Consider the following 13114-nt stretch of genomic DNA (forward strand, 5'->3'; position numbering starts at 1 on the left):
ATAATTGTAACTCTTCCCTGCCTTCCCCCATAGGCTTTTGACTGGTATTTATGTGGGGGATAATGGGGTGAAGAGATAAAGGGGTGCCATCAGTTAAGTTGCTGCACTGGGGAAGTGTGATGTGGTGGTAGAACCAGGTAAACTAGGGTATCAGAGTCAACCTTTGGGGATTGTTGGCCACATGGCACCACTTCTCAAAGTATGGCCCAATGCCTATTGGGGGTTTGCAGAGTCCTACTGATAGGGAGGCAATCTAGTACTGCAAGTCCTAGCTCCATTCTTAAGTCAAATGATCCTCCTTCCCAGAGATTGCATTTTTAAAGACAATCAGGCCTTCTATATTAGCAACTCTTTATATTACTAATGGCAAATTGGAGTGATATTTGCAAGATGGTCAAGAAGAGATTCCAGACTTCATTCCCCACACAGAGAGATCAACTAGCAACTACCCACAGACAAAAACTCCTGGGTAAAAGCCCCTAAACATGGCAATAAGCCTGAGTCATCTGTGTGTTTCACGGAACTGGACAAAAATCCACCTGGACAGAGCAGGAGAAACTCTTGACTATTCTCCCTCTACCATCCCCAAAGTCAGCACAGCACCACACACAGAAAATTCCTCAGGGGCCATGGTTTCTAGAGAGGGAAAAAGAACTGAGAAGGCAGACATCCAACTTCCCTAGCATTCTGAGATGCTTCCCAGGCAATTTACCTTATTCTCATCTCATGAGAAATGGGGCACAGGCAGAAACTGCATGGCTAGACCACCTGGGGTCAGGTAAAGACCAAGTAAGGATGTGGAGCCTATAGAGACCAGTGGAGAGATTTTGGTAAAAGCTCAATGTACCTACCAGCTATGGTGCTCAACAGTAACAGTTAACAGTATAGGTAACAGTTAACAGTATAGGTATAACAGTAGGTATAACAGTATAGGTAACAGTATGGTAACAGTTAACAGTATAGGTCATCTGCAAAGCTGAGTGGGTCACTTCCAGAAAGAGTGGGAATTGCTACTGATCCAGCCTCTAGAACCAGCACCTCAGGGCCTGCTCGGGGTGGGGAAAATCCCCCACTACCACCACCAACATCCCCTACTTCCAAGCAAATTTCTACTACAAGTAGGCTCTAGATGTGCCCAAGAACTTAATTTGCATTTCCTACAACCTGAAATCATATCCCCAAACACTATTCAGGGAGAGAGAGGACCACTGCACTGAATTTTGACAAGAAGAAGGCACTAGTTCTACCGTACCTGGGAATTTAATCTGCTGTTCTTTTGATCCCAAAGTTCATTCCCAGACATTATCCAGGGAGGGAGGCAAATCTCAACTGTACATATCTACTGAGCATAGCAGTGGTCCATTCATCTCAATTCACTTAACTTTGGGGCCCCTTCTACAATACTGGTTAATTGGTAAAGTCAAATAGCAGTACTTTCTGGCTAGGAAATACACCAAGAGGCCCTGCAAAATCAAAGTCAATTGCAGGGCTCATACAGCAGCTCAGCCTGATAGCAGAGCCTAACCAGCTGGCCACCCAAATTATGAGCAAACATAGCCATCTAGAAAAACTGAAAGTGAGCTCTGCCCATCTAGGATTATTACCAGATGATTATTACCAAAAAATATATTAAATAAAAGCCAGTATTATAGGTTACACTAACTAGCGAAGGTCTATTGCTACAAAGAATTCTTATAAAAGCCAGAAAAAGTGGCTTAAACATGCATTAACACTAATGCAGGAACTACGGATTGCAAAGACTTGGGAAATAATAAAACCTCCAAAAAATCAAACCAAGCTTCAGTGATGGAAACTTAAGAAAGGGAGATCTATGAAATGACAGAAAAAGAATTCAGAATAATCCTCTTAAAAATGCCTAGTGAACTTTGAGAACATAGATTAAAAAATTAAGTAAAATTTGGAAAGTAATAAGCAAACAATAAGAGAACTTGGACAAAGAAATAGTGATAAGAGAAATCCTAGAGATACAGATTACAACAGAAGTCACCAATTAAATTCAACCCAGAGAGGAGCTCACTAAGATATTTGCAAATATAATAATCACACTCTCAAAATCAAGGACAAAGAAACAAATTTTGAGAGCAGCAAGATAAAAGAAATATATCACTTAAAAAGATATCAATACATATACGAGTTGACTTTTCATCAAAAACTTTGGAAAGAGTGGGAGGATGTATTAAAAGTCTTGAAGGAACAGCACTGCCAACCAAGAATACTTTACCTAGTAAAGCTATCTTTCAGAAATGTGGGGAAAATAAAACTCAAGAGAGTTTAATAACAGCTAAGGGAGTTTATAACCACTAGGTTTGCCTTATAAGTATTGCTAAAAGGAATCCTTTAAACTGAAATAAAAGCCTGCAAGTTAATAATAAAAAACTTTTGAAAATGTAAAACCTGATGACATAATAATACAGAGCAAATTTCAGAATACTCTAGGAGTGAAATAGTGATGTGCAAAGTAATTTTATTCCTAGTATGAAGGCTAACTAATAAAATTATTGTTGTTGTTATTTTGAGACACATTCACTATGTCACCCTAGCTAGAATGATAGCTCATGATAGCTCACAGCAACCTCAAACTCGTGGAACTCAGAGATCCTCATGTCTCAGCCTCCCAAGTAGCTGGGACTGTAGGTGTGCACCACAACACCCAGCTAGTTTTTCAATTTTTAGTAGAGATGGGTTCTCATTCTTGCTTAGACTTGAACTCCTGAACTTAATCATTCTGCCCTTCTTGGCCTCCTGAAGTGCTAGGTTTATAGGCATGAGCCACTGCACCTGGATAATAATAATAATAAAAGTTAAATTGTTATCAGCTTGAAATATACTGTTTCAAGTGTCAGATGTTCTGTGTAATCCTCATGGTAGCCAAGAAGAATGTATCTATAGGAGATCCACCAAACAAAAATGAAAAAGATTCAAAACATCTCTCTATGGAAAATTATCAGACCACAAAGAAGGCAGCAATAGAGGAAGAAAGAAACAAAATATTTATAAAGCAACCAGAAAACAATTAACAAAATGGCAACAGTACATTTTTACCTGTCAATAATTATCTTGAAAGTAAATGGGCTAAATTCTCCAATCAAAAGACATACATAGTGTGAATGAATGGTTTAAAAAATGAGGCCCAACTATATGCTGTCTACAAGAGACTTGCTTCAGTTTAGGACACACATAAACTAAAAGTGAAAGGATAAAAATAAATACTCCATGCTAATGGAAACCAAAACAGAGGAAGGCTAGGGATACTTATATCACTAAGACACAATAAACATTAAGTCAAAAACTGTAAAAATAGACAAAGAAGGACATTATATAATGATAATGAGGTATATAATATAATTATTATATCTTCTTATAGTATATATTACATATATTATATAAACATATAATTGTATATTCAGCCAACAGTTGAGCAGCTAAATGTATACAAAGCAAAATTGAAACCCTTTCTTCTAATATCTAGAGGAAGACAAGGAACCGATTCTGGTCACTTCTATTCAATATAGTATGGTAAGTCATTGTCAAACCAATAAGGAAAGAAAAAGAAATAAAAGGCAACCAAATAAAAAAGGAAAAAATAAAACTGTCACTTTTTGTTGATGACATGGTCATACATATAGAAAACTCTAAGGAGTACACCAAAAGCCTGATAGAACTGATTAGCAAATTTGCTGGATACAAATAAACATGCAAAAATTAGGAGGATACGTCTACATTAACAATGAATTTCTCCAAAAGAAACCAAACAAATCCACTTATAATAACCACAAAAAAAGGAGTTAAATTTATCCAAAGAAGTGAAAGACCTGTACACTGAAAACTATAAAGCATCAATGAAAGAAACTGAAGAAGACAGAAATAAATGAAAAGATATCTCACATTCATGGACTGGAAGAATAAATATCCTTAAATAGTCTATACTACCCAAGGTAATAGATGAATTCAATGAAATCCTTATTAGAATCCCAATGTCATTTTTCATAGATGAAGAAAAAGCAATCCTAAAATTCTTATGAAACAATGCAAAACCCCAAATAGCCAAGACAATTATGAATAAAAAGAACAAAGCTGAACATATCACACTACCTGATTTCAAACTATATTGTAACATAATAGTAATTAAAAGAAAATGATATTGGCATAAAAGCAAACACATAGACCAATGAAACAAAATAGAGAGCACAGCAATGGACCCATACATATTGGTTAATTGATTTTCAACAATAGAGAGCTAGAATATACAATAGGAAAAGGATAATTTCTTCAATAAATAGTGTTGGGAAACTGGATATCCATGTACAAAAGAATGAAATTGGACCTTATTTCACACCCCAAGAATTAACTCAAAATGGATGAAATACTTAAACATAAAACATGAACCATAAAACCACTAGAAGAAAACATAGGGGAAAAATTGTACAACATTTGTGTGGGCAATTACATTTTAGATTTGACCTCTAAAACATAGACAACAAAACAAAAAACAACAAATGAGATTACAACACACTAAAAAAACTGAAAAAAAAAAAAAGATAAAGAGATAACCTATGAATTGGGAGAATGTATATGCAAGCCAGACATCTGATAAGGAATTAATATCCAAAATACATAAGGAATTCAAATAACATTGTAAGAAAAAAACAAATAATCAAATTAAGAAACAGGCAAAGAACATTTCTCAAAAGAATACATATGCATGACTAACAGATACGTAGAAAAATACTTGACATTGCCAATTATTAGGGTGATGGATATTAAAACCACAATGAGATAACACCTCACACCTGTTAGAATGGCAATGATCAAAAAAGATGAAGGATAAGGCGGTGGCCCGAAGCTCAGTGAGTAGGGCACCAGCCGCATACACCCAGGCTGGTGGATTCAAACCCAGCCTGGGCAAGCTAAAACAACAATGGCAACTGCAACAAAAAAATAGCTAGGCATTGCAGCAGGCACCTGTAATCCCAGCTACTTGGGAGGCTGAAGCAAGAGAATCACTTAAGCCCAAGAGTTTGAGTTTGCTGTGAGCTGTGATGCCATAGCACTCTACTGAGGGCAACATAGTAAGATTCTGTCTCACAAAAAAAAAAAAAAAAAGATGTAGGATAAGTAGTGGCAAGAATGTGGATAAAAGGGAAGCCTTATACACTGTTGGTGGAAATGTAAATTTAGTACAGCCATTATAAAAAACTGTATAGCTGGTCCTCAGAACATTAAAATTGTAATTACCATATTATCCAGCAATCTTACTTCTGGATATACCCCAAAAGTTTAAAATCAGTGTGTCACAGAGATAAAGGCCTGCACTCCTATGTTCACTACAACATAATATTTACAATAGTCAAGTTATGGAATCTGTGTGTATAAAGAAAATGAGGCGCATATATTCAATAGAATACCATTCAGTCTTATAAAAGGAAGAAATTCCTTCATTTGTTCATCACAGATGGAATTAAAGAACATATAATAAGAATATATAAGTAAGTGACATAACCCAAACAGAGAAAGACAAATACTGCACGTTCTTACTTATATGTGGAATCTAAAACAACTGAATGAACTCATAAAAGCAGAAAGCAGAATGGTGGTTACCAAGAGCCAGGGTGTAAGGGAATGTGGAGATGACAATCAAAGGATACAAGTCCTCAGTTAGAAAAAGAAATAAGTTTTCTTTTTTTGAATCAACCGTATGGTGTGCTGAATCTAATAATTGGGTACTGCACATTGCAATAGTACTGAGAGACTAACTCTCAAATGTTCTTATCATAAAAATGTCAAATATCTTAGGTGATGGATACATTAGCTTGATTTACTCATTCCACATTGTACTGAAAAATCATAACATCACTTCGCACCCCTTAAATATATACAACTACCATTTGCCAACAAGTACTTTTAAAAACCCTAAAAAATAATGAGAGGTTGGTGTTCACACACTAAAATCAGCACTGTGGAAGAGTTTACTGAGGAAACTCATTTAGGCTTCAGCTGAGGAGCATTATTGCGCAACGACCCTAGGTATTAATGCAAAGCCCTTGTTACATTGCTCAGATTACAGAAATTCCCCCTCCTGGTGATGGTGCAAAATGAAGAATGTTTTGTATTCAGAGAAACTTTAGCGTCATCCTGAGGGTTAAGGTCTTACTTGTGTTCATTTGGGATGTATGCAATGGCTATCTTGTTCCGATTTTATTTGTTAGTTTTTGTGTTTGTCTTCAAGTCTTTGACACTAAGTTTTTTTCTCCACTAAAACATGGGACTACAGAGTTAGATAGATAGGCAAGATTTAGGCACAGCCTGGTAGCTCTTGTGCAAAAAATATTTAAGAGCCCTCAATGAAAGAACTAAAGTAATTCTAAAGAAACCTGACTTAATTTTGCCTCAGACTGCTCCTGACTGCCTAAACTATTTCTGACAAATGAAACCTTTTGTAAATGTGGTAATAACTTTTCCACTTCTTTTCTTTCAGGAAAGTTAATAAATATCTAATCATGCATCAAATTAATGTTTATCAGACAAAGAGCATTCCATTAGCTACAACATCAAATGTAAGAAGGGGAAGGTAGGAGAAAAGACTAGAAAATAATGCTTGGGTTTGTTTTAAAAGTTGTGTAAAAATTCTTGTTATAAAAATACTATCAGAAGACTTATTAACCAGGGTCACATTAGGAAGACTCTGGTGACCAGGACCTGCACACACCCATTACTCGGTGACAACTGAGGCTTGAATCAGTGATTTCTGAATCTAAACTAAAGTTAAATTATGTTCAGCCTAGTTTTGAATTATATCAGTAGTTTTCAGTTAAAAATATTTGGGAAAATAGTATTTTAAAAAATGTTTAAATATTATTTTAAATAAATTAAATTAAATAGAATTTTAAAAATTAAGTAAAATATTCTGTTTCTCAAACATGGTGAATAATTGAGAGTTTACTTAAGACAGAGACAACTATTCAGTCCAGTGATTCTCAACTGGGGAGGGGGAAGAGGTGGTTTTCTTCCCAGGGGACCTTTGGACCCAAAATACAAACAACCAAAAATTTTGGTTGTACTAAGTGTTGGATAGGTGGTCCATCTGGTGAGTTAAGGCCAGGCATGCTTCTAAATAACCTATAACATGCAGGACAGTGCCCCACAACAAACAGTGCAAATGTTAGTAGTGTGGAAATCAAGAAATCCTAATTCATGCCAAAACTTCTAAGGTGTTGGCAAAATGTAAGACCAAGTTTTTAGAGACTTTTTCATCCATATCTAGTTTCTCAGTACACTTCATGGTAGCGAAGATCAACGATTACTCAGTACCACCTCTCTTTCTAGGCCTCTAATTTCATGCTTAATAGATCCTTAATAACAGTAACAACAAGATTAGTCAAAAATTCTATTTATTGAGTGCTTGTTTTCTCCTGGGGACTATGCTAAGTACTTTCATGAAGGTAGGCAGTATTGATCCATGAGGAATTAATATAAGGAAAATATGCTTCTGAGAGATTAAGAACCTTGTACAACTAGTCACCCTACCTGTCTTCCTTCCTTCCTTCCTCCCTAATTCAGTAACTAGGCAGGGGAGAAGTTAATAAAGAGTCTGGATACAGAATAGGTAAGCAGTGGCATGGGCTAGCAGCCCAGTAGTGTCAGAAAACTGATTACGTGTGGAGGGTAGCTGATAAGTTAATATATTGAGGTTAATGGGAGCCAAGTTTCTCATGGTCAAAAAAGGTTATAAATATGAAAAGGACAAAAGCTAGAATAAACTCTGGGGTGTGAACTCATGATTCTAAATGTAGATGAAGAGGTAAAGAAAAAGAGAGATGGAGAAATGGATGGATGAATGGACAGACGGATGGATAGACAGAGATGGAAAGATAGTTGTAGATGTAAAAACTGTGTAATGTGTGTCCTGCACTAAAAATAGTGTTCCCACATGCTAAGTGTAATATGATACCTGGATTGTGCTCTGGTACAAAAAGGGATATTAGTGAGAAAAATGGTTAAATCCAAATACTGTTTTTAGTTTAGTTAATAGTATTGTTAATTTCTTAGTTTTGACAACCGTACCATGGTTTTATAAAAATTAACATTATGCCTGGAGCGGTGGCTCATGCCTGTAACTCCAGCAGTCTAGAAGGCTCAGGCCAGAGGATCACTTGACCATGGGAGTCCAAGCCCAGTCCAAACAAGAGTGAGACCCCATTTCTACTAATAATAGAAAAAAAAAAATAGCCAGCATTGTGATGTGTACCTATAGTCCCAGCTACTTTAGAGGATGAGGCGGGAGGATCACTTGAATTCAGGAGTTTGAGGGTGCTGTAAGCTAGGCTGATACCATGGCACTGTAGCCTGGGCAACAGAGAGACAGAGACTCTGTCTCAAAACAATCAAAAAAATTAACATTAGGGGAAGCCCAGTAAAGGGTACAAAGAAATACTGCATTCTTTTTAACTTTTATGTTGATCTAAAATTATTCTGAAATGAAATGTTTATTTAAAATTATAGTGTTTGTATGCATGTACATATATACACATGTATTTCCTCTTGCATGTGTATACACACACACATACACACACACACATTTCTTGTCTAGTTCTCTTCCCCCCAGTAGTGTCCAATAGCCCTTACCTAGCATCAAGACATTGATTTCTAAGTGGTACTCTCCATCAAAAGGACTGGATGCCTCTTGAAGAAATGGATGATTACAGAACTGTGGCAGTTAAAGTATAAGACAGGCCTGGAACATTTTTTTGTGAAAGAAACAGTGGTGTGCTGGTAAATTGTTAACAGCTGACTCTACGGGGGAAAAGTTCTGATTGTTAACATTTGCCAATTTCTGTGATGTAAATACTCTGTGCTTGATTCCAAGATATGAACTTAATGACAATGGCTCACAAATATCCTGAAAATTTTATAAGCCAGTGTGAAGCCAGCTCCAGCACACCACTAAAAGTAAATGAATATCCTGAAAATGTTACAAGCTAGTGTGAAGCCAGCTCCAGCACACCACTAAAAGTAGAACAAAAAAGAATAATGGGTGCATGGTATTATAAAAGGATACAGAGGGGAAAGTGCTTCCTTCATGAACTCTAGGACAATAGTAATGGATTATACTCCATTGAATAAAATACTCCATGAGGCCACACTGCATCTATGTATCCGACTTTGTGTGTACATATACAGAGGGAGGGAGGGAAGGAGGGAGAAAGAGAGAAACATACACACAGGGAGAAAAGAATGCCAACTAATACATGCACAAAATGATGAAATTAGAAAATCGTCGTTTAGCAATCATCACAGCAATCATGCATTCAGGCAAGAAACAGCAATCATTGCTAACTCAGGGGTAAAAGAAGATGAAGAATGAAATATTTCATAGTTTCAAAGTATCTCCCTCAAAACAATTATACCAAGGGGTGAGGGGGACTTTACAGTGGACACACCTGTCAGTCGCCATCTTACTTGAGTGGTCAAAGTTAACATTGCCAGAAAAAAAACACAAAGAAAAAAACACAAAGAAAAATCGCATGCCAGTGGACAGGATCTGGTGAGATCACGGAATTACTCCTGTGATAGTCCTTCCAAAAATTCATAACTCGAGTCTCAGCAAGAGGAAACATCAGACAATTCTCAACTGAAAGACATCCTACAAAATAACAATCCTGTAACCTTCAAAAATATTAAGGTCATGAAGGTCTAAGAAGGACGAAGAAACAAATTGTTCCAGACTGAAGGAACATGACAAGTTGTGCAATGTACAATCCTGCACTGGGTCTTCTGTTACAAAGGGTGGTATTGGGTCAGTTGCAAAGCTTGAAAGGAGTCTCTGAATGAAGGGCAGATACTAGTTCCTTAAACTCTTGCATAACTTTTGTGAAGGATTGAAATTATTACACAGACAGGAAAAAAGAAAAAGAAAAAAAAAAAAGAAAAAGAAAGTCATGTGCAGTTACACAGTTGATGGGGCCAACATTGAAACCCTAGTTTTTCTAATTCCAGCACCTATGCTATTTACCCATCCACATTTCTAAAATATGCTTATCTATTGAAATAAATGACGGGTGTCCAAGATAGTATTGTAAGACAGAGCCTCATCCTTTAGCAGTGGTTCTCAAGCTTCCTAATGCCATGGCCCTTTAATATGGTTCCTGTGGGGACAACCCACAGGTTGAAAACCACTGCTTTACAGCTTAGCAGATACTAGGAGAGACTTGCTACGTGTAGGAACGTCTAGAGCTGCAAAATAGAAATATAATACAAATTACATACATATTTTAAACTGTACTAGTACCTACATTAAAAAAGGAAAAGAAAAATTGTTGCACTTAATTTTAATTATAGTGAGTGGACCACCCAAGGAACTATAACAAACTGGTCAACATATGAAGGTGGTCAACGTAAGGAACTTGGCCTTCTGTACCGATACGTACATGTGATGCATGTCTGGTCTATGAAAATTAGTCAACCTAAGGAGGTGGTCAATGTAGGGAGGTGGTCAATGCAGGGAGGTGGTCCACTATGGAGGTTCTACTGTATTATTTAAACTAATGAATGCAAAATGTCATCTGGACATGTAATTAGCTTAAGAAAATTACTTAAGATTACTCAGATTGTTTTTTTCACCCCGAGCCTGAGATCTGGTGTGCATTTTGCACTTACGGCACATCTCAGTTCAGACATTACCTTTTCATAAAAAAAAAAAAGGCCGGATTCTCCATTTAGATTTCAAATAATTTACAGTTTAAAAAAATTCACATGACTCGGTTGGTCCAAGAATACTTAAAAAAATTCTAATATTTGAATTGAGTATAATAAGTTTGTGCATTTAATCTAAGTTAAATAAAATTGTAAAAATTAGTTTCTTAGTTGCACAAACTATATATTAAGTGTCCAAGAGCCACATGAAGCTAGCCGCTACCATAATGGGCAGCACAGGGTAGGATAGGTCTGGAATTCATCTGTACCTATGTGATGCCTATGTATGAACATTGCTCACCCCATTCCTATACATGGACAGGTGCCACAGCTTTATAAAGAGCAATGTACTCATCTTGTTGCCTTAATCATAAAGATTTTGAGCAAAGCATGGTTCTGCTCCAGTGAAGGAATCAGAGGTCCTCACTCCTGTTTTTCTACCTCCAACTACTAGGTTCAGTGCCCTTCAATCATGTCTTTGTTCCAGAACTTCAGTGAGTAAATATGGAAAGTACCCAGCACAATGGCACCACAAGAGAAAGTTTTTATGACTGAAAGGGACTAGACAAGGGGTCATTGTTCAGGTTATTTTTATCATGAGAGGCCATCAGACATTTCTCTGACTTTGAACAAGTCAGTGAGTTTGTCATTTTGACTTGCCTCCCATAATGATAACAAAAGGGTGTACTGTTCTGTCCCAACACCCTTTCACATCCGCACTACAGAGTGAATTGGAAAATGGCGGCAAAATGCTATGCCCTCCTGAGAGAAAAGGATGGCAGATGAATTTGTATTAATCATTGTTGCCAAGTGCTGCAATCCTGGACACCCTTTGTTTTCCTTGTTAGGATTTTGTGTATTTCCGGATTTTTTACAAAACAGTGCACTGTTTTTGTAAACAGGAAGAAACCCTTTTTCTAATTAAAGAAAAGAAAGGAAAGTATGAGGCATATGCTCTCTGTCTCCATTTTTCTTATCATCTGGAACACTCTGAGTGAGACCTGAGTCTTAGCTATTCTCAGTAGAGAGCTTCAGCCACCAATGTGAACAGCTGGTCAGACAATCCTTTCATTTCCAAGGATCTCAGCGTCTCACACTTGGTTGCTCCACTTGTGTGAGGCAGAGCTGGGGTTTAGTCTAAACAAACACAAACAATTCATTACACTCATTCACAAATGTCGCTCCTTCAGCTATCGCCTGGCCCCATCATTCTTGATGTTCTGCCAACTCTACAGCCTTGTGCTTCATCAGCCCTTGGCCAGGCAGCCTGGGAGGATGGCCCAGGCAGGTCTTGGAAGTAGTGCTGGTGAGTCAGCAGGAAGGGGGCTTTCTGTCTTATGCCATCCATCCTCACTCTCTGCCCTGACGAGCTGCCCAAAGGCTGAAACTGCCCTCCTGACATCCCAGCTGGTGTGGGGGGCCTGGGGAGCTCACATGCTTTCTGTGCCTGTGGTTGATTCCATGAAAGATACTCTCTTATCGGTTCTTATTTGTTTGTTTGTTTTAATGACTGACTTAGAACCCTCCCCTCGCCTATAAGCCCACTGCAAAGTAGTAAGAACAAAAGTGTAAAATAGTAAATAAAGTAGTTAAGAACAAAAGTGTGGCTGGGTTTTTTTACAGTTAAAAAATTGGCTTGCCCTTGAATAACATGGAGAAGCACGCTTCACGCTGTCATTTAAGTGAATGGCGTCCCATGTTGTTGAGCAGAACACAACCCAAGAGGTCACACACAGGGTGTTGATGCTTCCTGTGTTTTATTTCTTAACCCCCAGAATGACGATCAATCCTCATCCTTAGTGATACAGCACAGGCATAAAGGGGTAGGGAATAGAGACCAAGTGAAGACCCAAAGACATTTGATCATTACATGTGCATTTCTGGGTACCATCAATGCACACCCAGCGTAGAGTCCCCTGAGGTGGCTCTCCAGGGTTCAAACATCCGAGGCTAGGCTCTCCCAGGGGTAGGAGAGCCCTGCACACTCTTTGTAGATTCAGTACCTGGGAGGCATTTCTCTGCAGCCCAATTATCAGCAATTAGTGGGTCAAAATCACCAGTACCCTGAGGGATGGAGGAGTTAGGGAGAAGGTTAAATGCACTTCTTAAAATACAGTACTTATTTCTCCACCCTCGCTTGTTGCATTATTTTTTTCAGACACAAAACCATCCCCCCCAAATTTGTCCTTCCACACTATTTTTTAACATACTCACTCACATACAGAGCTCTTTCCTGCGAGCCCCTCATTCCACAAACATCTTTAAATTTGATCTGCGCAAAACCCACAGAAACTTTCCAATCTCCAAACCAGGGAGAACTTTTAGTACCTGTGGCTGATACTTATTGAATATTGAATAATAACTGTTACATTTTTTTTCTTACTGCTTTACATACAGGGTCTCA

General features: G+C 37.7%; 1 protein-coding gene across 2 annotated transcripts in view; it reads right to left on the reverse strand.

Annotated features, from left to right (window-relative positions):
• BRINP2 (BMP/retinoic acid inducible neural specific 2) overlaps positions 1-13114 on the reverse strand; it is a 120609-nt gene that overhangs the window by 71789 nt on the left and 35706 nt on the right. The window lies entirely within an intron of this gene.

The sequence above is a fragment of the Nycticebus coucang genome, chromosome 10 (assembly GCF_027406575.1).
Source record: "Nycticebus coucang isolate mNycCou1 chromosome 10, mNycCou1.pri, whole genome shotgun sequence".
Classification (NCBI taxonomy): domain Eukaryota; kingdom Metazoa; phylum Chordata; class Mammalia; order Primates; family Lorisidae; genus Nycticebus; species Nycticebus coucang.